Source organism: Muscardinus avellanarius, assembly GCF_963383645.1.
Source record: "Muscardinus avellanarius genome assembly, chromosome: X".
Classification (NCBI taxonomy): domain Eukaryota; kingdom Metazoa; phylum Chordata; class Mammalia; order Rodentia; family Gliridae; genus Muscardinus; species Muscardinus avellanarius.
Window position 1 is genome coordinate 612,949 of NC_137792.1, and position 19,508 is coordinate 632,456.

At 43.2% G+C, this 19,508-nt stretch overlaps 1 protein-coding gene across 4 annotated transcripts in view; it reads right to left on the reverse strand.

Annotated features, from left to right (window-relative positions):
- Nucleotides 1–19,508, reverse strand: part of NLGN4X (neuroligin 4 X-linked) — a gene marked incomplete at both ends in the record, with an annotated part of 81,591 nt that overhangs the window by 61,365 nt on the left and 718 nt on the right. The gene's annotated exons all lie outside the window — the stretch shown is intronic.

Sequence of the window (19,508 nt, forward strand, 5' to 3'; positions counted from 1 at the left end):
TTGCTTTTATCACTGGCTTTGAGCCGCCCTTGAATTCCAGCGCTATTCCTTAGAAACCCATCCCCCTAATTAATACCTGGTATTTAACCGGAGAAATTAACCCCTATCAAGTCTAATTTATAATCACTTTTTTTTCTCAAAAAAAAAGAAATCCATAAAGCATGTGCATGGTGAATATTCTCACGACCCTCTACATCTCTATGACGTATAATTACAAAAAAACAAACATCTACTCATTTTTTTTTTTAAAGAAAACGCCATTTCTTGAAAAGAAACCAATTTCTTTGCATCATCTTCTTTCACATCTGAAATCTGAGTAGTGATTCGAAAATACTGGTTCCTATCCGGTTAACTTTTTTTTTTTTTTTTTGCAAATCGGTAAATATAGCAATTTTTTACAGTTGAATGAGATCTGGGAAGACCGTCTGCAGCATCGAACCTCTGTTTTAGCCGGGCGTGGTGGCGCGCACTTGTCATCCCAGGACTTGGGAGGCTGAGATGGGAGGATCGCAGGTTCGAGGCCAGCCTCAGCTACTTAGTGAGACCTGCAGCAACTTAGTGGGACCCTGTTTCCAAATAAAAATAAAAATAAATAAAAATAAATAAAATAAAATAAAAATAAAAATGAAAATGAAAATATAAATAAATAAAAATATAAATAAATAAAAAATAAAAATGAAAATGAAAATATAAATAAATAAAAATAAAAAAAATAAAAAAATAAAAATGAAAATAAAATAAATAAAAATAAATAAAAATAAAAATAAAAATAAAAATAAAATAGGGATGGGGTGTAGCTCAAAGGGAGATTGCCCCTGGGGTTCAATCCCAAGTATTACACAAAAAATAAATAATGTCTATTTCAGCACTGATCACCACCTTGTCGGTGATTTCTCTGGAACAACAAATACTCATGCAAATGCTCTTTTGAGATGAGAAAAGAAAATTGTAAGTTTTTAAAATATATTAAGGTCTGTCGGGCGTGGGGGCGCACTCTTGTCATCCCTGCGCTTAGGAGGCTGAGACAGGAGGATCGCGGTTCGAGGCCAGCCTCAGCTCCTTAGCGAGGCCCTCGGCAACTCGGCGAGACCCTGTTTAGAAATAAAGAATAAAAAATGGGGCTGGGGGTGTCGCCTGGAGGTAGAATGCCCCCGGGTTCCATGCCCAGACCCGGAATAAAAAAAAAAAGAATAAATAAGTTAAATAAAATAAAAAATAAAAAATAGGGCTGGAGGTGTCGCCTGGAGGTAGAATGACCTCAGGTTCCATGCCTAGACCCAGGAAAAAAAAGAATAAATAAATTGAATAAAATAAAAAATAAAAAATAAATAGAAAATAGGGCTGGGGGTGTCGCCTGGAGGTAGAATGCCCCCGGGTTCCATGCCCAGACCCGGAAAAAAAAAAGAATAAATAAGTTAAATAAAATAAAAAATAAAAAATAAATAGAAAATAGGGCTGGGGGTGTCGCCTGGAGGTAGAATGCCCTTGAGTTCCATCCCCAGTTCTGCAATAAAATAAAATAAAATAAAATAAAACAAATAAAATATAGCTCAGAGGTCGAATGTCCCCTGGGTTACATCCCTAGCATTGCAAAAATAGAAAAATAAGAGAGAAAAAAAAAAGAAACTTAAACAACGAAAGTCAGAAAAGGTGTAAAAAATAAAATTCACTAAGTGTGGTCAATGGAATCGGCACCTTGTAATCCCAGTACTTGGGAGGCTGAGGTCGGGAGGATCGCAGGTTCGAGGCCAGCCTCGGGAGTACAGCACAGAGACCCTCGGCAGTCGAGAGAGACTCTGTTTCCAAATAGGAATTAAAATGGGGCGGCGGCGTCGATTGACGCAGGAAACCCGCGCGCTTCCTGCGGGCGAGGAACCGACCCAAAGGCGCGCGGAAAACGCCCTGTTTTATTTTTAATTCCGTATTTGGCCAGAGGTCTGCCGCCTTGAAAGGCACACACACGGCAGCCGCCGGCTTCTTCCTTCCGTCCTTCTTCTTCTCCTTCCTCCTCCTCCTCTTCTTCCTCTTCTTGCTTCTCTTCCTCTTCTCCCTTTTCCTCTTCTTCCTCCTCCTCTTGCTCTTATTCCTCTTCCTCCTCTTTCTCTTCCTCTTCCTCCTTTACTTCCCCTTCCTCTTCCTCTTCCCCTCCTCCTCTTCCTCTTTGTTTCTTCCCCTTCCTCTTCCTCCTCTTCTTCCCCTTCCTCTTCCTCCTCTTCTTCCCCTTCCTCTCCCTCCTCTTCTTCCTCTTCCTCCCCTTCATCCTCCTCCTCTTTTCCTCTTCCTCCTCTTCTTCCTCTTCATTCTCCTCTTCCTCCTCTCCCTCCTCTTCCTCTTCCTCATCCTCATCTTCCTCCTCCTCTTCCTCTTCTCCCTCTTTCTCCTCTTCTTCCCCTTCCTCTTCCTCTTCTTCCCCTTCCTCCTTCTCCTTTTCCTCTTCTTCTTCCTCTTCCTCTTCTTCCCCCTTCTTTCTTTCTCTTCCTCTTCTGCTTCCTCTTCTTCCTCTTCCTTTTCCTTTTCTTCCTCCTCCTCTTCCTCTTCTTCCCCTTCCTCTTCCTCCTCCTCCTCCCCTTCCTCTTCCTCCCCTTCCTCTTTTTCCCCTTCCCCTTCCTCTTCTTCCCTTTCCTCCTCTTTTCCTCTTCCTCCTCTTCCTCTTCCTCCTCCTCCTCTTCCTCTTCTTCCTCCTTTTCTTCCCCTTCCTCTTCCTCCTCTTCTTACCCTTCCTCCTCCTCTTCCTCTTATTCCCCTTCCTCTTCCTCTTCCTCCCCCTCCCCTTCCCCTTCCTCTTCCTCTTCCTCTCTGACCACCGGAGCGCCGTGGCGGGCTCTTCCTTTGGGAAATGCGTCTCAAACTCCAGGCTCGTGATCGCCGATTAACTTTTTCCTCCGTGGTGCGCGATTTCCGTTTTAGGGTGAACTTCCCTCCTTTCCCTTTCCTTCCCTTTTCCTCTCTTTCTTTCCTTTTTTTTTTTTTTGAGTGTCGCTGCTCTAAACGGGACCCAGAATCCTGCGCGCGCTGAGCCGGCCTCGCCTCTGGGACGCGAAGCCCGCCGCTGCCGCGCCGACCGCGTCACCGACCATGTCACCGACCGCGTCGCGCCGATTTTATTTTATTTCATCTTATTTTATTTTATTTTATCTTATTTTATCTTATCTTATTTTATGTTATCTTATTTTATTTTACTTTATCTTATTTTATTTTATTTTACTGTATCTTATTTTATTTTATCTTATCTTATCTTATTTTATCTTATTTTATTTTATTTTACTGTATCTTATTTTATTTTATCTTATCTTATTTTATCTTATCTTACTTTATTTTATTGCTTGGTTACAGGGTCTCGCTGACGCTGGCCTCAGACCTGTGAGCCTCCTGTCTTAGCCTCCCCAGGACAGGCATGGTTTAAATATTCTGGTTTATTATGTTCTGCAGAGAATTCTCCAATGTGGACTAAATCAATTCTAAAATGTATTCCTGTTTTTTTTTTTATAAAAGGGCTGGAATGTTTTATTTATGTATTTATGTATTTATGTATTTATTTATGCACTTACATATTTATTATTATTGGTACTGGAGTTTGAATCTAGAGCCCTTCCATCTCCAAGCTATACCCCCAGCCCAGTTTCCTTCCTTCCTTCCTTCCTTCCTTCCTTCCTTCCTTCCTTCCTCTCTTTCTTTCTTTTTCTTAGAATCAAGTTCTCACTAGGTTACTGTGCTAAGTAGCTGAGGGTCCCTTTGCTCAGTAGCTGAGGTCCCTTTGCCTAGGTACTGAGGGTCCTTTTACTAAGTATCTGAGGTCCCTTTGCTGAGGATCTGAGGTCCCTTTGCCTAGGTGCTGAGGGTCCTTTTACTAAGTACCTGAGGTCCCTTTGCTCAGTAGCCGAGGTCCCTTTGCCTAGGTGCTGAGGGTCCTTTTACTAAGTATCTGAGGTCCCTTTGCTCAGTAGCTGAGGTCCCTTTGCCTAGGTGCTGAGGGTTCTTTTGCTCAGTATCTGAGGTCCCTTTGCCTAGGTGCTGAGGGTCCTTTTACTAAGTATCTGAGGTCCCTTTGCCGAGTATCTGAGGTCCCTTTGCCTAGGTGCTGAGGGTCCTTTTACTAAGTACCTGAGGTCCCTTTGCTCAGTAGCCGAGGTCCCTTTGCCTAGGTGCTGAGGGTCTTTTTGCTAAGTACCTGAGGCTGCCTGCGTGAGACGCCCCGGTCTCAGCCTCTCCAGTCCTGGGATGACCCGCTGCCCGGCTCTGCCTCCCTCTTCGATGTGCGTGTGTGCGTGTGCACGCGTGCGTGCGCGCGTGTGTGCAGGGCAGGGGGCTCTACTGTGACCGCAACCTGTAACCAGGCCTTGGGAGGGCCGCAGGTCGGAGGCCGGCCTCTGCCCACGTGCTGGCCGAGGAGCAGCCGCTGGGGCTTGGCAGCCATATTGGAGGCGGGGCTTGGTTGCTAAGGAGCGGTTTCTGGGGCGTGGCAGCCATATTGGAGGCGGGGCTTGGTTGCTAAGGAGCGGTTTCTGGGGCGTGGCAGCCATCCTGAAGGCACGGATTGGCTAAGGGGAGGTTTCTGGGGTGTGGCAGCCATATCGGAGGTGGGGCTTGGTTGCTAGGGAGCGGTTTTGGGGGGCGTGGCAGCATGTTGGAGGCGGGACTTGGTTGCTAAGGAGCAGTTGCTGGGTGCTTGGCAGCCATATTGGAGGCGGGGCCTGGTTGCTAGGGAGCGGTTTTGGGAGCGTGGTAGCATGTTGGAGGCGGGGCTTGGTTGCTAAGGAGCAGTTGCTGGGTGCTTGGCAGCCATACTGGAGGTGGGGCTTGGTTGCTAGGGGGCGGTTTTGGGGGCGTGGCAGCATGTTGGAGGCGGGACTTGGTTGCTAAGGAGCAGTTGCTGGGGCTTGGCAGCCATATTGGAGGCGGGACTTGGTTGCTAAGGAGCTGCCGCTGGGGCTTGGCAGCCATATTGGAGGCGAGGCTTGGTTGCTAAGGAGCGGTTTCTGGGGCGTGGCAGCCATATTGGAGGCGGGGCTTGGTTGCTAAGGAGCGGTTTCTGGGGCGTGGCAGCCATCCTGAAGGCACGGATTGGCTAAGGGGAGGTTTCTGGGGTGTGGCAGCCATATTGGAGGTGGGGCTTGGTTGCTAGGGAGCGGTTTCTGGGGCGTGGCAGCATGTTGGAGGCGGGACTTGGTTGCTAAGGAGCAGTTGCTGAGGCGTGACAGCCATGTTGGAGGCGGGGCCTGGTTTCTAAGCAGCAGTTGCTTGGCTATGGCAGCCATATTGGAGGTGTAGCTTGGCTAAGAAGAGGTTTCTGGAATGTGGCAGCCATGTTAGAGGCGGGGCTTGGTTGCTAAGGAGCAGTTGCTGGGGTGTGGTAGCCATACTATAGGCAGGGATTGGCTAAGGAGAGGTTTGGGGGTGTGGCAGCCATGTTGGAGGCGGGGCCTGGTTGCTAGGGAATGGTTTTGGGGGCGTGGCAGCAAGTTGGAGGCGGGGCCTGGTTGCTAAGGAGCAGTTGCTGAGGCGTGGCAGCCGTAGTGGAGGTGTAGCTTGGCTAAGGAGAGGTTTCTGGGGTGTGGCAGCCATGTTGGAGGCGGGGCCTGGTTGCTAAGGACCGGTAGCTGGGAGTGTGGCCTACGGGTTATAGAAGGGCCTTCCTCCCCTTTCTCTCTTTCTTGCTTCCTATTTGCATGATGTGAAAGCAGAGACTTTATTATTTCTCCTTCCCTCTGCTTCCTGCCGCCATGTCCTGAGCTCCAAAGACCCCGCTGGACATGGGCTGAGCCTCTGAAATCTCCAGGACTGCGATATAATGGATCTCCCTTCCACCCTGAGACTTCACCTAACTCCAACTAGAATGGCAACCGCTCAAAACACAAACAACAACAGGTGCTGGCGAGGATGTGGGGACGTGGGAACCCTGAGACACTGTTGGTGGGATGGCAAATGCACCAACAAGAAATTAAAAATAAAATAAATCTCCCTTCCCCTAAAGTGTTTGGGGTTGCAAAGACAAGCGACCGTGACCAAAAGCTGGACTTGGAGGGGCGTGCCTGTCACCCTCATACTTGAGAAACAGAGAGGTGGGTCCAAGGTCCCAGCTCATCCTCAGCAACTCAGGAAAGAGACACTCGGCAACCCAAAAAGACTTCATTTCAAAAAGTAAATCAGTAAACAGATATGAAAATAATAAAAGGGCTGGGTGTGCAGCCTAGAGCTATAATGCCCCTGGGTTCAATTCCCGGGATTACTTACACACACTCATGCACACACACACACACACACACACACAAGTAATAATAATAATAATAATAATACTTACACAAAATAATAATAATATAATAATAAATACTTACACAAAATAAAAATAAAAATAAAAATAAAATAATAATAATAAAAATACTTACACAAAATAATAATAATAATAATAAAAATAATAATGGAATAATAGCATCTCTTAGAGTGTTCATGATATCACTGCTTATACCCAGTTGAAATTCCAGATGGAGTTGGGCATGACAGCTGTCCTAGATAAGCCAGACACATACTCCGTTATGAACTCTCTTCAACCTAACACCCTTGTTCCACCATGATTACCTGAGACAAAGTCACCCCCTTTAAGACAGTTCCGAGGTCAGCACCTAGTGACCGGGGTCATGGTGATTTTCCCACACCTCGATGAGAAACGCTGATTTTTTTTTTAAGAAACATTAGGTCTACTCAAAGACCGTGCATTTTTTTTTTTTTTTTTTGTGGTCGCGGATGCTGTTGTTAATTAACTTATGTCATGAAGTTTTATATACGAGAAGTCTCGTAAGGATGATCAGAAACGATGTCTGTGTTCCCGTAAGTCTGAAGCTCATATTCCAGGCACAGTTATTCTTAAATAAGTGAGCCAACCTCCTTTCAGAGAACTGTGCAGAAAATAGGACACGGAGTTACAAAATTAAATCTGTGTGTCCAGCGTTGATCCATATGCAAAGAATACAAAAATCCTTTTTCTTTTTCGTTCTCTTTTTTTAAATTTTTTTTTCCTTTATGCTACTGGGGGATTGAAGCCAAGGGCATTCTACCAATGAGCTACACCCACAACCCTATTTTATTTTACCTTATTATTCTATGTTACTGGGGAATTGAACCCAGGGCATTCTACTTCTGAGCTATACCTCCACCATGCTCTTTTTAATGTTATTTTATCTCCGTTTTTTTTTTTTTTAACAGAGTCTCACTGGGTTGCAGAGGGTCTCACTAAGTGGCTGAGGCTGGCCTCGAACTGTGATCCTTTTTTCTCAGCCTCCCAAAGACTGGGAGTGCAGGCGTGCACCACTGTGCCTGACTAGTATTTCAAATACCTTACAAATATTTCTTGATCCTCAAAGCAACCCTATCTTTAAAACACTTTTAAAAAGAAAAGTCTTGCCGGGCGTGGTGGCGCACACCAGTAATCCCTGCACTTGGGAGGTGGAGACAGGAGGATCATGTTGGTTCGAAGTCACCCTCGCTGGCTTAAAAGACCATGTTTCCAAATTAAAAAAAAAAAAAAATATATATATATATATATATATATGTCTGGGAGTGTAGCTCAGAGGTAGAAGGGTTTCTAGAAACCCCAGTACCACAAAAAAATAAAATAAATAAATAAAAGAAGAGGAAAAGAAAAGAAAAAAAAAGTCTTGCCAGGCATGGTGACGCACGCTTGTCATCCCCACGCTTGGGAGGTGGAGACAGAAGGATCACGTTGGTTCGAAGCCAGCCGCGCTGGCTTAAGAGACCCAGTTTCCAAATAAAAATATAAAAAATAGGTCTGGGAGTGTAGCCTGGAGGTAGAAGGGTTTCCAGGAACCCCAGCACCACCCCAAAAAAAAAAGAAAGAAAGAAAGAAAGAAAGAAAAAGCCTGCATGTCCATTTTTTGTGTCTACAAGTTCATAATCGATAATTTATAAGTAAAAGATGATATCACGCATGCTATTAGCTATACCTATTTGAAGGGATCTGATTAGGAGCACAGAAAAACAAGAGGGCAAAATCTACAGTTGTTAGCTTGTGTCTTTCTAATGGGACCAGGGATTGAACTCAGAATCCCCTCACATATTAAACAAGCACCACAGAGCTTCACCCGCAACGCTTTTATGTTTTGAGACGGGGTCTCCTAAGTTGCCCAGGCCGGCCTCAAACCTGCCTGTCAGCCTGCCACGTAGCTGGGGTTAGGCACATGCAACGGAGCCCGACCAAAGAGTACATCGTCATCTTCGACACCATCGCCGCCACCAGCATCACCACGATCACCATCGCCACCTCATCACCCACATCGTCAGCGTTAGCATCGCCACTGTCACAATCGCAACACCAGCGGCATCGGCATCGGCATCGCCTCTGTCACCATCATCATCCAACACCACCATCGTCAATTAGTATCATCGGCATCAACATGAATATCACCATCACCATCATCATCATTACCATCATCAACATCATCCTCACCAACATCACCATCATCATCACCATCAGCCTCATCATGAACCATCAGCATCATCATCACCATCAACATCAATATCATCAACGTCATCATGATCATCATCACCATCATCACCACCATCACCACCATCATCATCATCAACACCATCATCAACATCACCACCACCATCAACATCAACATCATCACCATCATCAAAATCACCATCAACATCAACATCATCAACATCAACATCATCAACATCAATATCATCAACGTCATCATGATCATCATCACCATCATCACCACCATCACCACCATCATCATCATCAACACCATCATCAACATCACCACCACCATCAACATCAACATCATCACCATCATCAAAATCATCATCACCATCAACATCAACATCAATATCATCAACGTCATCGTGATCATCATCACCATCATCACCACCATCACCACCATCATCATCATCACCATCATCAACATCACCACCACCATCAACATCAACATCATCACCATCATCAAAATCATCATCAACATCAACATCATCAACATCAATATCATCAACGTCATCATGATCATCATCACCACCATCACCACCATCACCACCATCATCATCATCAACACCACCATCAACATCAACATCATCACCATCATCAAAATCATCAATGTCAACATCATCATCATCACCATCATCATCATCACCATCAAAATCATCACCATCAAAATCATCACCATCATCATCACCATCAAAGTTATCTTCATCATGCCGGGCGTGGTGGCGCACGCTTGTCATCCCCACACTTGGGAGGCAGAGACAGGAGGATCATGCAGGTTCGAAGCCAGCTGCACTGGCTTAAGAGACCCTGTTTCCAAGTTTAAAAAGTATAAAAATGGGTCTGGGAGTGTAGACCAGAGGTAGAAGGGCTTCCAGGAACCTCAGCACCACCAAAAAAAAAAAAAATCATCATAATTAACATCAAAATCATCATTAACGTCAACATCATCATCATCACCATCAAAATCATCATCATCAATGTCAACATCATTATTATCCACACCATAATCAACATAATCATCACCATCAAAGTCAACATCACCATCATCACCATCACCATTGTCAAACATCACCACCATCGCCATCACCATCACCACCATCGCCATCATCATCACCATCGTCACCATCAACACTACCTTCAATACCATCATCACCATCATTATATCATCATTATCAGCAGCATCAACATCATCGTGACCATCATCACCATCATCGTCACCATCAAATCACCATCATCAACATCATTATCACCCACACCATAATCAACATAATCATCACCATCAAAGTCAACATCATCACCACCATCACCATCATCAACATCATCATCAAAATCGTCATCAACATCAACATCATCACCATCGTCATCACCATCATCATGATCATCAGATCATCATCAACCATCATCATCATCACCACCACCATCAACCATCACCATCATCACCATCACCATCAACACTACCGTCATCACCATCATATCATCATCATTATCAGCAGCAGCAGCAGCAGCATTGTGACCATCATCACCATCATCGTCACCATCAAATCACCATCATCAACATCATTATCACCCACACCATAATCAACATAATCATCACCATCAAAGTCAACATCATCACCACCATCACCATCATCAACATCATCATCAAAATCGTCATCAACATCAACATCATCACCATCGTCGTCGTCAAACATCATCACCATCGTCATCACCATCGTCATCACCATCATCAACCATCATCATCATCATCACCACCACCATCAACCATCACCATCACCACCGTCACCATCAAATCACCATCATCACCACCACCGTCCTCACCATCAAGCCCGACCCCACCACCGTCCTCGTCACGGTTCTCACCACCAGCGACCATACCGATCAGGATGTTTCCCCAAGTCTAAGAGGTTACGAGTCAGTTGCAGCCTTCGGCCCTTGGGCTGTGAGCGTGTCCCTTAGCTGGATTCCATTTCATTTTATTTTATGAATTCATTCATTCAGTTTTTATTTTTGCAAGACTGAGGATTGAACCCAGAGGAGTCTATATCTGAGCAACATCCCCAGGCCCATTTTTTTTTTAATTCCTTATTTTGAAACAGGGTGTCACTGAGTTGCGGAGGGCCTCACTAAGTACCTGCGATCCTCTCGAATACTGGGACTACAGGCGTGTTCCACCATGCCCGGCTGTTCGATTACATTTTAAAGATCTGTGGCCCGTGATGCTGTGTTTCTCCATTTAATCGCCTACGGACATAGCCTGGACCTAGGTCACCGCGGCCTCCACGCTAGGATAGAGTGTCTTGGCTGTGCTGTCCGGGCTGTGCCTGCCTTGACGAGTTCTGCCGTTTCTCCTTATACGGCAGGGTCTATTTTCTGCTCGGTTCAAAAATGTACTTTATCGAACATATCAGAGTCGATCTCTAAGCCAAACACGAGACGGAGGCGGAAGAGAGGGAGCGGGGCGGGAACTGGGTGATGTGAGCGTGTGCGCCTCCACCACCGGATACTCCAGCAAGATGGAGGACTACCGTGCACCAGCGAAAATTAGAAGATGCTCCTGGTCCAGGCCCCTCTATTTTCCAGCAATCTGAGGTCTGACTTCCAGGATTGTAGAAAGAGAGAAAGGATGGAGAGAGGGGATGGATAGGCAGAAGGAGAAGAAGAAGAAGAAGAAGGAGAAGAAGAAGAAGAAGAAGAAGAAGAAGAAGAAGAAGAAGAAGAAGAAGAAGAAGAGGTGGAGGAGGAGGAGGAGGAGGAGGAAGAGAAGGAGGAAAGAAGAAGAGGAAGAAGAGGAGGAAGAGGAGAAAGGAGAAGATGGAGGAGGAAAACAAGAAGAAAGAGGAGAAGGAGGAGGAGAAAAGGAAGAAGAAAGGTGGAGGAGAAGGAGGAGGAAGAGGAGGGAAGAAGAGGAGGAGGAGAAGGTGGAGGAGGAGGAGGGAAGAGGAGAAAGAGGAGAAAAAGATGGAGGAGGAGGAGAAAGAGGAGTAAAGAAGAAAGAGGAGGAAGAGGAGGAGAAAGAGTAGAAAGAGAAGGAGAAGATGAAGGAGGAAAACAAGGAAGAGGAGGAGGAGGAGAATGATGATGATGATGATGAGGAGGAGGAGGAGGAGGTGGAGGAGGAGAAGATGGAGGAGGAGGAGGAGGCGGCGACCCTGAGATTCATAGTTACTCCGTAGTCAAGGGGTCGATGAATGCAGAAAGAAGGCGTATTGTAGATCATGACAACTTTTATTATTATTTTTTTTGTGGGTCTGAGAATGGAATCCAGGGGCATTCGACCTCCGAGATACACCCCAGCCCTCAATTTTATTTATTTATTTATTATTATTATTATTTTATTTTTATTTATTTATTTTGTGGTGCTGGGGTTCCTGGAAGCCCTTCTACCTCCAGCTACACTCCCAGACCTATTTTATATTTTATTTAGAAACAGGGTCTCACTGAGTTGCCGAGAGCCTCACTAAGTAGCCGAGGCTGGCCTCGAACCTGCGCCATCCTCCAAAGTTTTTAAATCCACCGGCCCGGGAAATAAAGATTGCTAAGTTTTTTTTTTTTTTTTTTTTTTTTTTTGCACAAAATTCCCAATTTTGCACACCAGTCTCTCCAAAGCAGCAGAGGAGGAGGAAAAAAAAATGCCTCAAAATCGCCCCGGTCTTGCGAGGTGGCCGAGGGTCTCTTCGCCGAGTTTCCGAGGCCGGCCTCCAACCCGCGATCCTCCCGCGTCGGCCTCAGCGCGGGCCTGCCACCACGCCAGACACGGTTTTCCGTGTTTTTTCTTTTTCTTTTTTTGTTAATATTCTGAAGGAAGCCGCGGTTTTCTTTGCCAGGAGTCGCTGCTGAGCTCCGTGTGTTCAGAGCCACAGTGTTAATATTCTAAGTGGATCTGGTATTAGTCATCGGGGTAAACGCGTTACGAATATGGAGCCGTGGAGTGTTTTAATAGATTAAAATAAAATAAAAATAAAACAGCAGAGCTCGAGGGGAACGTGGAAGCTTTTAGATTGATGATTTAAATTACGGGCGATAAAGAGTCTGGAGAGAACAGCGCGCCGTGTTCCTAGGTTGAAGTTTAATAGATGGAGTCTTCTGGTGCCGTAACCTGGAATTATCTGGTGCCGAGCACGCCGGTTATCTGGTGCCGTAACCCCGATGTCCAAGTACTTGGGAGGCCGACACAGGAGGAAGGCAAGATGGAGGCCAGCCGCACAAACTTATTGTGGAGACCCTCGGCGACCCGGTGAGACCCTGTTTCCAAATAAAATAGGGTCGAGAGTGTAGCTCCGGGGTTGATCAGCCCCGAGCTCAAGTCCTGGTAACACAAACAGAAAAGGCAACCACGTCCCGCTGGGCGCGGTGCGCACGCTGGTCATCCGGGCACTCGGGGGGCTGGGACCTGGAGGACCGCGGTTCGAGGCCAGCCTCGGCTACTTAGCGAGGCCCTCGGCAGCTCAGTGAGACCCGGTTTCAAAATAAAGAATAAAAAATAGGGCAGGGGGTGGAGCTCGGAGGTCGAATGCCCCTGGGTTCCAACCCCAGTTCTAAGTACTAAGTAATAATAATAATAATAAATAATAATAATAATAAATAACAATAAATAATAATAATAATAATAATAATAATAATAATAATAAATAGGGCTGGGGGTGTAGCTTGGAAGTTGAATGCCCTTGGGTTCCATCCCCAGTACTAAGTACTAAGTAATAATAATAATAATAATAATAATAATAATAAATAGGGCTGGGGTGTAGCTTGGAAGTTGAATGCCCCTGGGTTTTATCCCCAGTACTAAGTAATAATAATAATAAATAATAATAATAATAATAATAATAATAATAATAATAATAAATAGGGCTGGGGGTGAAGCGCGGAGGTCGAATGCCCCTGGGTTCCATCCCCAGTACTAAGTACTAAGTAGTAGTAATAATAATAATAATAATAATAATAATAATAGTAAATATGGCTGGGGGTGGAGCGCGGAGGTCGAATGCCCCTGGGCTCCACCCCCAGACCCACAAAAACAAATAACAAACGTTGTCATGATGTGCAATCGGCCTTCTTTGTGCGTCCATCGACCCCTTGACTATGGAGCAGTTATGAGTCCCAGGGTCGCCGTCGCTTACGAACACGGAGTTGCTGTTGTTTCTAATATCACTGTTATCCATATTACATGAGATCGTAGGTACGCTAGGTTATTATTACTCGGAGTTGCTGTTGTTTCTAATATCACTGTTATCCATATTACATGAGATCGTAGGTACGCTAGGTTATTATTACTCGGAGTTGCTGTTGTTTCTAATATCACTGTTATCCATATTACATGAGATCGTAGGTACGCTAGGTTATTATTACTCGGAGTTGCTGTTGTTTCTAATATCACTGTTATCCATATTACATGAGATCGTAGGTACGCTAGGTTATTATTACTCGGAGTTGCTGTTGTTTCTAATATCACTGTTATCCATATTACATGAGATCGTAGGTACGCTAGGTTATTATTACTAGGAGTTGCTGTTGTTTCTAATATCACTGTTATCCATATTACATGAGATCGTAGGTACGCTAGGTTATTATTACTCGGAGTTGCTGTTGTTTCTAATATCACTGTTATCCATATTACATGAGATCGTAGGTGCGCTAGGTTATTATTACTCTTATTATTTTTATTAATTATGTTTATTCCATCAGATTTGGGCTTCAGAGCCCGACTTTTACAATTTTGTCTCATCGACCTGCCAGGCGGTTGTCTGCTTGACTGCTCAAAGGTATTCACGCTTCTCTCCCTCTCTCCTTCTCTCTTCTTTCTTTCTTTGTCTCTTTCTCTCTCTGTCTCTCTCTTCTCTTTCTCTCTCTTCCTTCTGGCCTCCATGATGTGAGAACAGATCTCAATCTCTCTCTCTCTCCTCAGGAGCTTCCCCAGCAGTCCTTTTTTTTAAATTATTATGTCTTATTTTGAAGCGGAGTCTCGCTGGGTTGCTGAGGGTGTCCCTCTGCTGAGTTACTGCGGCCGGCCTCCAGCCTGCCATCCTCCCTTGCCGGCCTCCCCGGACCCGGGCTGGTTTTGAACACCTATGGATAAGTTACATGTGCCATTCGGAGTTCATTGGCCTGTCACGGAGACCCCCGAAGGGAAAGGAATACGCTCTGGAAATTTAGATAATTGACTGACATCGGCCGGGTGGGAACACGTGAAAGGCGGGCAGCGCGCATGCGCGGCGGGGCGTTGCTTCACGCGAATGGCCTTCTGCACACCTGCTGCCAAGGGGGCCTGGGAAATATGGAATATTCCGCAGATGGAAGGCGGAGTCTCGGGGATCTGTATCCTGCACACACGCCACTGAGCGATTTCCTCACGCGCGGGATTTTTTATTTTAGATTTAAAGGTGTGAGCCGGGTGGGAGGCGGGGACGGGAGGACGGCGCGGGTTCGAGGCCAGCCTCGCCGGCTTAGGAGGCCCTGTGTCCAAATAAAATATAAGGTAGGTCTGGGGGTGTACCCGGAGGGAGAAGGGCTTCCAGGAACCCCAGGACCACCAAAATAATAATAAAAAAAATAATAATAATAATAAATAAAATAAAAGTAAATAAAATAATATAAAATATAAAATAGGTCTGGGAGTGTAGGCCGGAGGGAGAAGGGCTTCCAGGAACCCCAGGACCACCAAAAATAAAAATAAAAATATATAAATAAATAATATATAAATAAATAATATATATAAATAAATATATAAAAATAAAAAAATATAAAATAGGTCTGGGAGTGTAGCCCGGAGGGAGAAGGGCTTCCAGGAACCCCAGGACCACCAAAAATAAATAATAAATAAAAATAAAAATTAATAAAATAAAATATAAAGTAGGTCTGCGAGTGTAGCCCGGAGGGAGAAGGGCTTCCAGGAACCCCAGGACCACCAAAATAAATAATAAATAAAAATAAAAATTAATAAAATAAAATATAAAGTAGGTCTGCGAGTGTAGCCCGGAGGGAGAAGGGCTTCCAGGAACCCCAGGACCACCAAAATAATAATAATAATAATAATAAATAAAATAAAAGTAAATAAAATAATATAAAATATAAAATAGGTCTGGGAGTGTAGCCCGGAGGGAGAAGGGCTTTCAGGAACCACAGTACTACCAAAAATATGTATATATATGTATATATGTATATATATATATTATATAATATTAATATTTTAATATATTTATATAATATATAATATAATATATCATATTATTACAATATAATAATATAATATATCATAATATATAATATATAATAATATATAAGTATATATATAAATGAATATAAATATATATATAATTTTGTATAAACATATATAAATATATATAATAGTACAGTATAGATATAAAATATAAAATATTAAAAAATATAAAATTGGACTGGGAGTGTAGCCTGGAGGTAGAAGGGCTTCCAGGAACCCCAGTACCACCAAAATATACAAAATAAAACGTGTACCAATCAGAATAAAGCGTATTTTCGTGGTTTTTCCCGCCTTCCTCTCCGTACGCCATACTCCACGGAGGAATCTGAGCCGAACTCCTCGAGGCAGAAAGACAGAGATGAAAAGAAACCGGAACCAGGAGCTGTCAGTTGACCCTGCCAATCAAACCCGGGGTATCTGACTCCTCCCAGCTCCGCCCCCCGGGGTCTATGTTTTTATTTTTAATTTTTTTAAATTTTGAAACAAAATTTAAAAAATTTGTAGTCTGTTTGCTGATGCGCCGAGGCCGGCCTCCGACCCGCCAGCCTTCTGTCTCGGCCTCCCAAGTCCTGGGATGATTGACGCGTGTCACCTGGCTCCCGGTGAGTGGCATCCTGAATCCCCGCCACTCAGTTCTGCTGTGGGAACCCACCAATCAGTGCGTGGATGGGAACGGGGGGGGGGCACAAAGGGTGTCAAATTCATTCATTCACTCATTCACTCATTCATTCGTTCCAAGTACCGCTCATTCCTTCATTCATTCCTTCATTCATTCATTCATTCATTCGCAAGACGCTGTCATTCCAAGTACCGCTCATTCATTCATTCATTCATTCCTTCCTTCATTCATTCATTTGCAAGACACTGTCATTCCAAGTACCGCTCATTCATTCATTCATTCATTCCTTCCTTCATTCATTCATTTGCAAGACAGTCATTCCAAGTACCGCTCATTCATTCATTTATTCCTTCCTTCCTTCATTCATTCATTTGCAAGACGCTGTCATTCTAAGTACCGCTCATTCATTCATTCATTCATTCATTTGCAAGACGCTGTCATTCCAAGTACCGCTCATTCATTCATTCATTCCTTCATTCATTCATTCATTCATTTGCAAGACTGTCATTCCAAGTACCGCTCATTCATTCATTTATTCATTCCTTCATTCATTCATTTGCAAGACGCTGTCATTCCAAGTACCGCTCATTCATTCCTTCATTCATTCATTCATTCATTCCTTCCTTCATTCATTCATTCATTTGCAAGATGCTGTCATTCCAAGTACCGCTCATTCATTCATTCCTTCCTTCATTCATTCATTCATTTGCAAGATGCTGTCATTCCAAGTACCGCTCATTCATTCCTTCATTCATTCATTTGCAAGACTGTCATTCCAAGTACCGCTCATTCATTCATTCATTCCTTCATTCATTCATTCATTTGCAAGACGCTGTCATTCCAAGTACCACCCATTCATTTATTCATTCCTTCATTCATTCATTTGCAAGACTGTCATTCCAAGTACCGCTCATTCATTCCTTCCCTCCTTCATTCATTCATTTGCGATCATGAATTCACCAGATCGAACAGCTCCGTGTCCGCACAGATGCTCGAGGTGGTGCAGTATAATTAAAGATACTCCCAGCATGCCCCTGGCCCCCGAGGCCCACAGCATCCTGGGGCTGGGTCCGGGCACAGGGGCCGAACCCCGAGATGGACCCAGGTTTCCAGCCGGGGTGGGGGTGGGGTCCACCGAGCTCGGCGTCCCTTATCTCTTATCAATTTTCTTATCAATTCCGCGTCACGCTCAGGTGTTTTCGGACTCCGGAGTCTGACATCACTTAGACTCAAAAGCGTAAGAAATTAACATAAACCAAACTCAAAACTGCAGGAAACCAATCTCCTTCCCTCTAAATATTATGAATATTGACGGATGCAGGGGTTCCAGGCCGTGGGCCCTCTGTCGGTCGTCATAGCGACCAGCGCACTGGGCCGGGGGACTCTTACGGTGGAGGGGAGACCTGTCACCTCCTGGCCGGGGCCATTTTGACTGAGGTCAGGGAGCAACACGGCGGGAAGGCGGAGAGGGAAGGGCGCCGTGGCGGGAATAATGAGACCCTCAATCTGGTTTTCGGCCAGATCTTCCTGGAAAACATTTCCCGGAAATGAGAGAGAGGAAGTAAAAAAAAAAAAAAAAAAGAATAAAAAAAAAAAAGCCAGTTTCTAAGCAGATGTGTCTGTGATTTCCGGGGACCAGCCTCCTGCGGGCTCCGAGGTTTCATTCTGTGTTTTGTCCCGCCCGTCTAATACTCCGCACTAAGGCAACAGCACCGCTCCTTTGTCCCGCCCGTCTAATGCTCCGCACTAAGGCAACAGCACCGCTCCTTTGTCCCGCCCGTCTAATGCTCCGCACTAAGGCAACAGCACCGCTCCTTTGTCCCGCCCGTCTAATGCTCCGCACTAAGGCAACAGCACCGCTCCTTTGTCCCGCCCGTCTAATGCTCCGCACTAAGGCAACAGCACCGCTCCTTTGTCCCGCCCGTCTAATACTCCGCACTAAGGCAACAGCACCGCTCCTTTGTCCCGCCCGTCTAATACTCCGCACTAAGGCAACAGCACCGCTCCTTTGTCCCGCCCGTCTAATGCTCCGCACTAAGGTAACAGCGCCCTCGAGGCTCTGATCCTAGAGACCCCGGCTCGGCCGCGCCCCCGGCCCAGGAAACCACAGTCCGCGCGGAGGAGCCGAGCCTCGAACACACGGCGCCGCTGCTAAGAAGCAACGCTTGGAAATCATCAAAGTCAGGACTTAGAGCTGCGGCTGCCCACGAGACGCCTGCGGAAAACGCCCGGGCTCCGCATAGGAAAAAAAAAAAAATATATGTATGTATGTATATATGCTTTATATATATATGTAATATGTATAAATATAATATTTATAAAAATAAAAATGTGTAAATATAAATATATATAAATATATGATTATAATATTAATAAAAATAAAATATATAAAAATAAATACATAAATATATATAATTATATTTATAAAAACAATATATATAAATATTAATTAATTAATTAATTAAAATATATGTATAAATGTAATGTTTATAAAAATAAAATATATATAAATGTAAATATATAAAAAATATATAAATGTAATATTTATAAAAATAAAATATATAAAAATAAATGTAAATATAAATAAATATATATAAATATAATATTTATAAAAATAAAATATATAAAAATATAAATAAATATATATAATTATAATATTTATAAAAAGAAGAAATATAAAAATAAATACATAAAAATAAATATATAAACATATAATTATGATATTTATAAAAATAAAATATATGCGAAAATAAATACGAATATAATTATAATATTTATATAAATACATATATATAATTATAATATTTATAAAAATAAAATATATATGAAAATAAATATGAATATATATAATTATAATATTTATAAAAATAAAAATATATAAAATAAAAACATAAAATATATAATTATGATATTTATAAAAATAAAATATATAAATATAAATATATATAAATAAATATATATAATTATAATATTTATAAAAATAAAAATATATAAAATAAATGCATAGAAATAAATAAATATATAATTATGATATTTATAAAAATAAGATATATAAATATAAATATATATAAATAAATATATATAATGATAATATTTATAAAAATAAAATATATATGAAAATAAATATGAATATATATAATCGTAATATTTATAAAAATAAAAATATATAAAATAAATAC